This window comes from Montipora capricornis, chromosome 7, assembly GCF_036669925.1.
Source record: "Montipora capricornis isolate CH-2021 chromosome 7, ASM3666992v2, whole genome shotgun sequence".
NCBI lineage: Eukaryota > Metazoa > Cnidaria > Anthozoa > Scleractinia > Acroporidae > Montipora > Montipora capricornis.
In genome coordinates, this window is record NC_090889.1 from 5,699,107 (window position 1) to 5,709,766 (window position 10,660).

At 38.2% G+C, this 10,660-nt stretch overlaps 1 pseudogene; it reads left to right on the top strand.

The window, feature by feature from the left end:
- Positions 1 to 2,538: 2,538 nt before the first annotated feature.
- LOC138058000 (uncharacterized) lies at positions 2,539 to 10,363 on the top strand (annotated as a pseudogene).
- Positions 10,364 to 10,660: the final 297 nt, after the last annotated feature.

The window sequence follows — 10,660 nt, forward strand, 5'->3', positions numbered from 1 at the left end:
AAAAATGAAGTGTCAAGAGTGATATACTGTGCGGCTAGCTAGGATTTCTGGAAATTCAATAACAGCTCATAAATTCAAGGGATGGGATTTGTGAATAATCCACAGAAATCCTGTATTTAGTATAAAACAAACCTGGGATCCAAAACATTTACACTAGATTGAAAGAAAAAAAACAAAAAACAAAAACAAAAACAAAAAAAAAAAAATACATTGCCTTCTGCAACATTTAAACAATACAACTTTATGGAATTATGGGGTATGCATATTTCATATTTTTCTCTCCTCCAGAAGAAATATGCAAGTTTTAAGCCCTGAAATCTTCATGTCGTTTTATTTTCTAGCAGAATGGAAATAAATTCATACAGTCATGTGGGTCAAAAGTTTCCCAAAAGCTGTTGGTTGTTATCATTCATGGTTTATATCATTCAAGTGTGTACAGTAATAATATATTCTGGGACTTACATCCTATCATGTTATTTTACCAGTGATACAATGCTTACCCTTTTGATCCTTTGCCTTCTCTTCTCCTCTTGCTGATACTTTTCATAGGTGCCATTTTCTTCTTGCCTCTTTCTCTTCTTGCTAGAGGCATAGTTCTGAGAAATAGCATCTGAAAGCATAACACGCTGAATTAGTTTCAAGAGAACAATAACTTTTCTGTTTTTTTTTCTCAGGACTTAAGGTTTACAAACCATATCATCCCAATGCATTTTAGCCAAGACCTGCACACACATGATTGATATAATAATGAGAATAGTGACTGTTCTTGCTTCATGTGGGTACACTGGCGTTTTATTGGAAAAGTAAGCTTTCTCAAAAGAAAAAGATGAGAATATGATAAAATATAAAACAAAAACTGCTCAAGATTTCAGGAGTCTGATATATACTTTACTCTAGCCTGTCAGTGTGAGTCACAGGCTCCTAAGTGGGTTATAGGGTGAAGAGAAACCACAAGCAGAGATTGGTCTGGGGGCGAGAAAGAAAAGGGACAGTGGCTGGCCCATTTTTTTTGACGCCACCATTTTGCCTCTCCAGACTAGAAGCAATAAGCTCAGCTTCTTTGACAAAATGATGCAAATTTACACCACAAGACATTCAAAATTATGTTTAATAAGTTAACATTGTATGCAAAGCTGTCAACAGTTGTTCATCTAACCAATCAAATCATGATACCAGAATTGAGATAGACTGCTAGAAGAAGAGGTTTTAGAAAGATTTAAAGTAAAGGGGAAAAAATAAACAGACTCTAATGATCATAAAAGAACCATCAAAAAGAAAGAAAGAAAGTGGGTTTTATAGTTAAACAACAATAACCAACACAATTATTCAAGCATGAATCTGGTCTTGGCTACCAGGTGATGCCTTTTGACTAGTAAACTTTACACCTCACTAGCCCAAGGACTAGTTAGTGAAAAAGGTAGGGTCGAGCACTGCAAGCCTCACCCTGACGCGAATTCAGTGCGAGGCTTGCCATGCGAAAACAAAGCTTTTTATTCTTCTGAGACTCAACATGGCTACCGAGTGACAAAGGTATATTTCCTATTGGTAAAAGTGATAGTGTGACCACTGCTGTTATATCATCTGAAAACAAGTCATTCATAAACAATAGTCATTCAGTATACAGACAGACATGCACCTCCTTGTTTGAATATGGTGAATATATCAATAAAGGCATGATCATAAGAACTTACCCAAAATTCGCCTCTCTGTGCAGAGTTGATCATTTTTAATTTGCTCTACTTCTTTGACCTCTCGAAGTAAAGTTGTTGAAACTGCCCGGTTTGGGTCTTCATTCTCTCTACAGATGATAATAAATGTGCCACAAAATTAATCCATCCAAAATAACAACAACAACAATCATTCTGCAATATTTGTTGCTGCCATTTAATATATAACCTCATCTGCTAACTAAGGAGAAGAAGGTACACAACTGTAAGCTGAATTTACGAAAGAGCAACAGCAACAATCTCAAGCATGATCAGGTTTGTCACAATTAAGTAGCCGAAGTTGGCATACATTCGCTTAAAAATGATTAAAAATGATAACAGTAGTGGATCATAAAACTATGTTTCAGCAAAGCCACATCAATCTACTGTTCATTTCACCTAATTCTTTATTGTTCTTGCATGCTAAAAAATACATTTCAAACTTCTTGTCTACGGTATTTCGACTGATGGTTTGCATACCGGTATATGCAGGCCTTCTGATAGGGTGCGATTAAAAAATGCAAATTATGCGATTTTTTCAGGGCAGATTGTGCGATTAGAAAGGCCAATTATGCGATAAATAATGTAAATTATGCAATTTTTTTCTCAGCAATTTTAGGCTTGTTTTATACGTTTTCAGGTTAAGAAAAACACTTTTTTGCTGCCCTAAAGACATTTTGAACACAAAGGAACAGTAATTATGCTCATATTGACCTGGGAATATATATTCGTATAAATAGTTCCTTTTGCGTATTTTGTACACCGTGGCCAGAGTAAGCCGCGGCTTATTTTCTCTCATATAAAAGGTCCTGATATTGCACGACGAGAAAAACATCAGTCCATCGTCCACGTGGAGCGTACCTGTGAGGTACTTTCTTGCTCGATTGTGAGCTGTCAGATCGGGCGGAATGTGGGAACTTCGTTCTTCGTCGAAGAAAAAGCAAGCGTTTTCACAACAAGCTTATCCATGAGTAAGTTTTTATCAGTTTTCAACGAAAGAAACTACATTCTGCCGAAAAACTTACAACTTTACTTATTGTTCACAAATCTCTTCTATAAGAGAAGGCAACTGTGTCATTTCAGTGGTGTGTATAGAAGGGCGTGTTTGTGTTGCACTAATAGAAGGAGACTCGTACCAGGTCCCCGACATGAAAAATAAAGCCTTGAACTTCGAATGTTTACGAAATCGAAGGTGACAGGTATTCTAGCCTTTTTCCAAGATAAATCATCTTAAAAATGGCGTATTTATGCAGGAATTTCTAAGAAACGTCTTGATTTATGTCTCATTTTATGAATTTTGTGCGTCCTTTTGTGAATTATGCGATTTTTCGTGAATTGTGCGATCGGATGCTATTTGAGGTTGATTGTGCGAAATTGCACCATCGCGTAATATCAGAAGGCCTGTATATGTCATTGTTCAATTAAGTTCGATTGGATTCGGAAATTGAACTCTAAATCATTTTTTTCGGTTCAATTGCTGAATTCAATCAATTACATGACCAGGAGTAAAAGCTGCAGGAAACATTTGTCGTTATCTCGAATTTTTGCACAGTGACCTATCTTGATTTTTTGCATGCATGCCACATTCAGTTTGCCACTTCAAATAGAATTGTCTGGGTGAAATTTATCTAGTATAATTTTCTGTAGGTGAATAAAATGCCTTTTTTGAAATAACACAAGATCTACCGGTACTTGATAACTTTTGTAATATTTCCAAATGAGTCGAAGAATTTTGGGTGCTTTCCAACAATAAAAACAGTAGGTCACCTACTTTGCAAAATCTGAAAGTTAGAGGTCCTTTTTGTAGAGTTAACCTGTTGCCATGGTAACCGTAATAACATCAGAACTACCTTTAAGGTATTGCCCAACAACTGAGTTACAAAGATGTTTAGAAGTTTGTCCACATGCCCACATGCATTTTTTTGTAATCTTTCATCAGTTCATAGACACTACAACAATTGAAAACCCTTATGAGCCTCCTTAAAAGTAGCGAAAGCCGCTGAAATTGACTGGTGCATAAAGAACTTAAAGAACTCACTTCATGTCAGTATTCCAGGACAGTCCCAACTGATCCATCTTGGAGCGGATATAGTGCTGTGAACACAAACTGACGATTAATAGAAATGTTCAACAAAATATAAGACTTTTCAAAGCTGGCAATATTTTGTCTTATAAAGACTACTGAAAAGAATGTCCATATAACAAACCATGCTTGCAATAGCCTAGCGATACAAATGTTTTGAGGTCTTTTTCATAATAGCCGTTACGCGCGGGTTTCAGAAGAAAAGGTGTGAAGAATTGCTCGCCGATCAAGGCGTGAAATTTGAAAATACAAAGGTTTCCAACGTTCCTTTGGCATAGAAAACGACGATATATATGTCCCCTTCCTAGGCGCAAACATACACAGTAACAACAAATTCATGACCGGCTTTCCACATAGAGCCTACTTACCGACAGATCAGGGTGTCTGGGAATCTTTCGCTTTCTGCCAGAACTGTTTGGTGATGGCGTCCACGATCCAACGCTGTCAGCCTGCGTAGCGACATCTTGATCTATCTTCGCCTCCAAAGCAACGATCCTTGCTTCTATGGCCTTGAAACCATTTTCCATAGTTTCCTGGATCTTTTCGATGGACTTAAAAACGGCATCAGAAAATTCTGCCTGGTTGCCTTCGATGATGCGTAAGGAATCATTGAATTCACCCAGCTGTTTTGCAATCTCGCCGTGATTGCTCTCTTGTAACGCGTTCTTGATCTCAACAATTCTGGTCAAAATTGTGCGGAATTCGGAAGCCGTATTTGCTCGGTTGTTGGACATCACGAATCAAAAGATCAAACCACACTTGGAATCACCCCAAAAGAAACTTCCTGCCGATAACGCTGCCGAAAGGAAATAGTGGCGCGAAGATATGTGTAAACAATGCAAGAAGCAGTGGGATGCCATTGGTCCATATAAGCATGCGACGCCCTCCTATTGGCCAGCAGTTCAAAGGCCCAAAGTAGTTTTGATCAGCGGTTGCAGGCAAGTTGCAGGCGCCAACAGGACAAAGAAGCTTGTTGGTGTTTACACTAAAATTTAAGTCTTTTCTAGTATGCCAAAACGAAATTCTCCTCGAAAGTTCAAGAAAAGGAACAGACGTCGCATCCAATGTTCTCGTTGTGGCGCAAGTTATTCCTATTCAGGATCAAGGTCACATTCATGTGGTGGGGACGCATTATCGGGATCTGACGAAGCGGACCTCGAGCACGGTGACAATGTGAATGAAATCTCCGACACCGAACTACAGCAAGAAGAATCGGACGTTTATAGAAGCGACTGCCACGATAATGATGACACAGAAGCTGTCTGTGAACACTTGCTGTCTTCAGATATCCGAAGGAGGTTGCGAGACCGGTTGAGAAAACGGCTGAATGAAGAGGACTTGGCTCATTTTGACGATGATGATTCCGATAGTAACGACTGCGGAAATGCCTCTTCTGGTGACTCTGTTAATGAGAACTGGGAGAACTGTCAAGAGGATGACGATGTAGAAGAGGATTTTGATCATGAGCAGGAACAAGTTCTCGAGACTGCCAACAAATCATTGCCATTATCCGACAAATGTGGCGTTCTTATTTATTGGTTGTTGATATTTTTGTTGTCTTGGCAATGTGGATTTTGTCTTCGTGATTCAGCTGTGGATATGTTACTGAAGTTTCTAAGTCGTTTTTTTTTTGGTGATTGGAACCCTCGATGAAAACAGTGCCATGGCTAAAGTAGCAAAGCGTATGCCAAATACTTTGTACATGCTCAAGAAAGTTCTAGGATTTATGAACAACGATGACTTTGTGAAATACGTTGTCTGCCCAAAATGTAAGACATTGTATAATTACAAAGACTGCATCCAGAAACGTTGTGGAAGGCAAGTTTCAGCTCGATGTAATTTCGTTGCTTGGCCAAGACATAGACATAGGAACAGGCGAGGTAAGGCCAGTTCTTACTACAGTCATGTATTTCCTGAAAGAGAGCTGTATCTAAAAATTGGACAGGAGCAGAAATGAGGATGTGAGATGAGTAATGCAGGGATACGATACAGGGTGTGAGGGACGAGGGTATGCATAGCTAAAAAGAAATTTGAAAAAATTTCAACATAGACTGTTTTTGCATAAGTATCCTTTTTAGTAATAGTTAAAATATTTACAAACTGCTTTGGGAATTTACTTGTGTTGACAAGTGACCCCCTTCCCTGTTGTGGCCAATATAATGCACTAGCGAGGTGACTAGGACAGCAGTTTCCTTTTGTCAATGCAAGTAAATTCCCAAAGCAGTGAAAGTGAAAAGAATACCCATGCAAAAATGGTGTATATTGACCTTTTTTTCAAATTTATTTTTAACTACATTGTTATGTTTTGTTTACATCCCTGATGTTGTGTCCTTGATATCACTTCCCGCATCTTGTGCCCCTGAACACAGGCCCTTGTATCCGTGATACCAAGTCTCAGTCCCACTTTTAGGCACAGCTGTTTCAGAAGAATTGTCACGAACCTTGTATTGACAACTCTACCCCAGTCTAGCAGAAATTTTACGATAAATGATGATAGATTTTGTGATACTTAGATTGCTAGCATAGGGAACAAGCTTATAGTAAGAACTTGAAAACAACTAAAGCATCCAAGAGGCAATAGATTGTGTGGTAAAATTTTAAACATACTGTGAAGAAGATAGGTTGCGCCTTTCAAAACATTGGAAAAATATACTACCCTGACTGTGAAATCAGCCTTGCTCTTTTTTAGATTATTGGATTATTTGTTCTACTATTTTTTTTTTGGTGATTAGATCTCTCACTACAGGAACTGGACTGGGTTTGTTTTGTATGGTTTGTTTGTTTGGTTTATTTTGTTTTTTTTTTTCTTAAAAAAAGGGATGTCCATAGGATGCCAGTACAGCACGGGATACACCAGCCCCCCCCATCCAATATGATTTCAACTCAAATTCTGGTACATGATGGAAATGTTCATTCTAAAACTGAGAAAGGTTTTGAACCCAGGAGTCATATCATAAGTAGATAAATTATGATCACCCATTGACTGTAGTCCTGAGGACTGTTTCAGGTGACATTGACAAATGTTTTATTCAGTTGTGAAAGACAGTTTTTAATCACAATATAAACAACTTGGCAACATTTCCAGAAATTTGACAACTGGCCGCTAAACAGAGTTGTGACTGTATTTGCTACAGTACTTACTTTTATATTTAAGTGTATGTGACTGTGTTTTCCTTAAATGGTTTTTAATGATATCTTTTTTATTTACATGTTTTGAGATTGCTTGTTTACTCTTTTATTTTTTAAGGCCCATGTGATGAACTACTTTTGAAGACAGTGCGCACTGGGACAAAGACTTTCTTGTACCCAAGGATGGTTTATCCATACAACTCTGTCATTAAGTCGTTACAAGAGCTACTTAAGAGGCCTGGTTTTTGGGATAAATGCCAAGAATGGAGGAAGCAGGTTTTTCCAGACAACATCAAAACAGGCATATGCCAGGGAAATGTCTGGAAAGAGCTGTCGTCAAATGGGTTTCTCTGTAACATCAACAGTTTAGCTGTCATGCTTAATGTTGACTGGTTCCCCAGGATCTGTTAGAGTGATTTACCTTGTCTTGCTCAACCTTCCTCGGCATGAGAGATATAAAATGGAAAACATTATTGTTGTTGGCATTTTGCCTGGCCCATCTGAACCAAAACTTACTGCAAACACATTTTTGGAACCACTTGTCCAGGAGCTGCAGACACTGTGGGCCTGCAAAGAACGTTTCTCGGTTTATGGCAGTTTATTTAAACGCCCAATCAAGGTTGGTTTAATCTGTGTGTCATCAGATATTCCAGCCACCAGGAAAATTGGAGGCTTCCTTGGTCACATGGCATCACAAGGGATGTTCTCGCTGCAAGAAACAGTTTAATTCTGGAGCAGGTCTTGATTTCAGTGGTTTTGATAGAGAGAATTGGCAGCCACGAGAGTCATCAGAACATAAGCGTTCAGCAAAAGCAACACTGGAGGAAGCAAGTCCTGTGTCACAACAAAGGCTCTGTGCAGAGTTGGGTGCTAGGTATTCCGTTTTACAAGACCTTGAATACTTTGACTGTATACACTATTTTGTGGTGGATCCTATGCACAATCTTTACCTTGGGACGGCAACGCACATGATGAAAAATGTGTGGTTAGATGAGAAAAATGATTTCATTGATGATGATGACTTTCAAAAAATCCAAGAACTAGTGGATTCAATGACAGTCCCACAGGACATTGGGCGTATCCCAGGAAAAATCTCATGCAGTTTTTCAGGATTTACTGCTGACCAGTGGAAAAATTGGACAATTGTTTATTCATTGTTTGCACTGAAAGGAGTTCTTCCTGACAACCACCTGGAATGCTGGTGTCACTTTGTTCTTGCCTGCGAGTCTCTGGGCAAGAGAGTCCTGACTGACAATGATATTGAACTTGGAGACAGACACTTGATGGCATTTTGCAAAATGTTTGAGGAATTGTATGGAAAGGAACTAGTCCCAATATGCATCTTCATGGACATTTGAAGGAATGCCTTCTAGATTATGGACCATTTCATTCCTTTTGGTGCTTTAGCTTTGAAAGATTTAATGGGATTTTGGGCTCTTTTTACACAAATAATCGTTCCATTGAAATCCTGTTGATGAGAAAATTTTTGATTCAGGCTAAGGTCAAGGACATCAAGTACCCTGACATGTACCAGGATTCTTTTGTGGAATTTTTTGAGAATTGTCAGACTTCAGGATCAGTCAAGATCACTCAGGAACCAATTGAACACTATCTTAGCCTTAAAGAACACAGGGAAACACCTGTTAAAGATTTAAGTTGTTGTGACTGGGCAGCAAACAGCTGCATCTGTCCTGTATCAGCTGTGAAAGATGGAACACTAGACAGTGATGACTTAAATGCACTTGAGGTTGTTTACCGGGAGCTGCTGGGACTTGGTGCAAGGAATCACATTGAAATGCCCTTTACTGTCTCAGAATTAAAAACCATCAGAATAGGGTCAGTGCTATATGGATCACAGCAAAGCCAGACTACAAGAAATTCATTTGTTCTAGCTAACTGGGCAGGAATAGAAGGGTCTCTAGCCACAACTACAGGATATGATGATCTAAGACCAGGACAAGTTGTGACATTCTTCCGCCATCGCATTAAAGTGAAATCAATGTTGTCTGCTTCATCAGACCAGAGATATGAATTTTATATTGCAAGAGTGAATTGGTATTCAAAGCATCCTGAACGCTATGCATTTGGAGTTCCAGTAGAAATTTGGTGTAACACAATTGATGTGTTTGGACCTGCATGTTTCATTCCTGTTCAACGAATCACGTCACTTTGTGTATGTGGAGAACTAGTTCACAAGAAGGAAACTGTTCTTGCTGTGACAGCTTGAGTTGAGTTGCTGATGTCAAGAAGAAACATTAGCAACAATGTGAATGACTGTGCACTAAATCAATCACAAAGTATGTAGAATGGGTTCTGCTTTAGTGAAAAAGGGCCTTATGACAAGTTATGTACATAAGGTAACTTGAAGAAAATACCCACCTTTTCATGTGTTACCCGAACACACCTTGGTGTGTTCCCAAGACACATCTTAAGCTGTGTTTTATGCTTGTTCTAAATTTGACACACTTTCAGGTGTGTTCTGCAGAAAGATGTGTTTTGTCACACTTCTTGATGTGTAACAAAGCACATCTTTAGTTGTGTTCTCAGAACACATCTTGCCAGGCGCCCCAAACTATAACATTTACATAATTATTTGCACAAAACATCAGCAGTTGTCCACAAATGGTCTATTAACCTTTCAAAAACAACTTTTAACACAATGGTTTTCAAATAACTATTTTTGATAAATTTACACAATTTTGACTTGAGATTCTCTTGTTTCCACAAATTGTTTACACAGTCATTGACAAGCAAATAAACAAATATTAACTATTTCAATATACAGTTTATACCTGAATTTACTTTATTGGGAAAGCAAAAAACAAACTACTTGTCCATTCTTGCAACATTTCAAGACAGTCTTTGTTTGTGTCTCTGTTGTAAAACACTAGAAATTGCAGCCTTTCAAATACCTAAGCATGTCGACCCAACTGCTTTTCCCAGTTTTTCTGCTATGAAACAGTTCAATTTGTTTACACCACTGTTTACTAATCTCATAATTGGCCTACTCCTTTAAAATGATAATTTTATACCTTAACCCTTTCACTCCCAGAAGTGATTAGTATGTAACTTCTGTTTATAATATCAATTCACTGGTTCAGCAGACAGGTGATGAGAATCAAACTCAAATTTTCTAACATAAAAGGGAATGTATAACAGCTAGAAAGGAGAATTAGATCTTGGGAGTGAAAGGGTTAAAATACAATACCCAGGAATAAAAAGGTTTTAATTTCTTTTGAAGATGTGAAAAAGCACTGTGTACGTAAGCCACACTATTCTTTCCCAAAAGGGGGAAGTTCAAAACAGTCTTAGCTTTCAAGAACAACCTCAGGTTAGAAAAAATGCAACAATAGTTCTTATTCTTTCAACGAAAAAAAATTTATGTGAAGTTAACTGGAAAAATGCATAATAAACATGTGGCTCCTCTGCTCTCACAACTTAACATGTACTACAGTAAAACTAACTTTTGTTATTTTTAAGTCTGCCATGATTTATAAAAGGTGGCATACATAGGCGTACGGGCCTGGGGGCGGGTGCACAGCTTGTCTAGTGGTGGTGATGGCTGAAAAGGATACATAAAACATTGCTCACATGGCTGTCTGTGTAATTATGATTATTACTGAAGTAGTGTGGAAGCAATGAAGAATAGATTCTGCCATAAAAATAAATAGTGGATACCCATTATTAAACAAAGAATGACATAATGAAAAGCCCATTTCTGGCAGTGTTATGGTACCATATG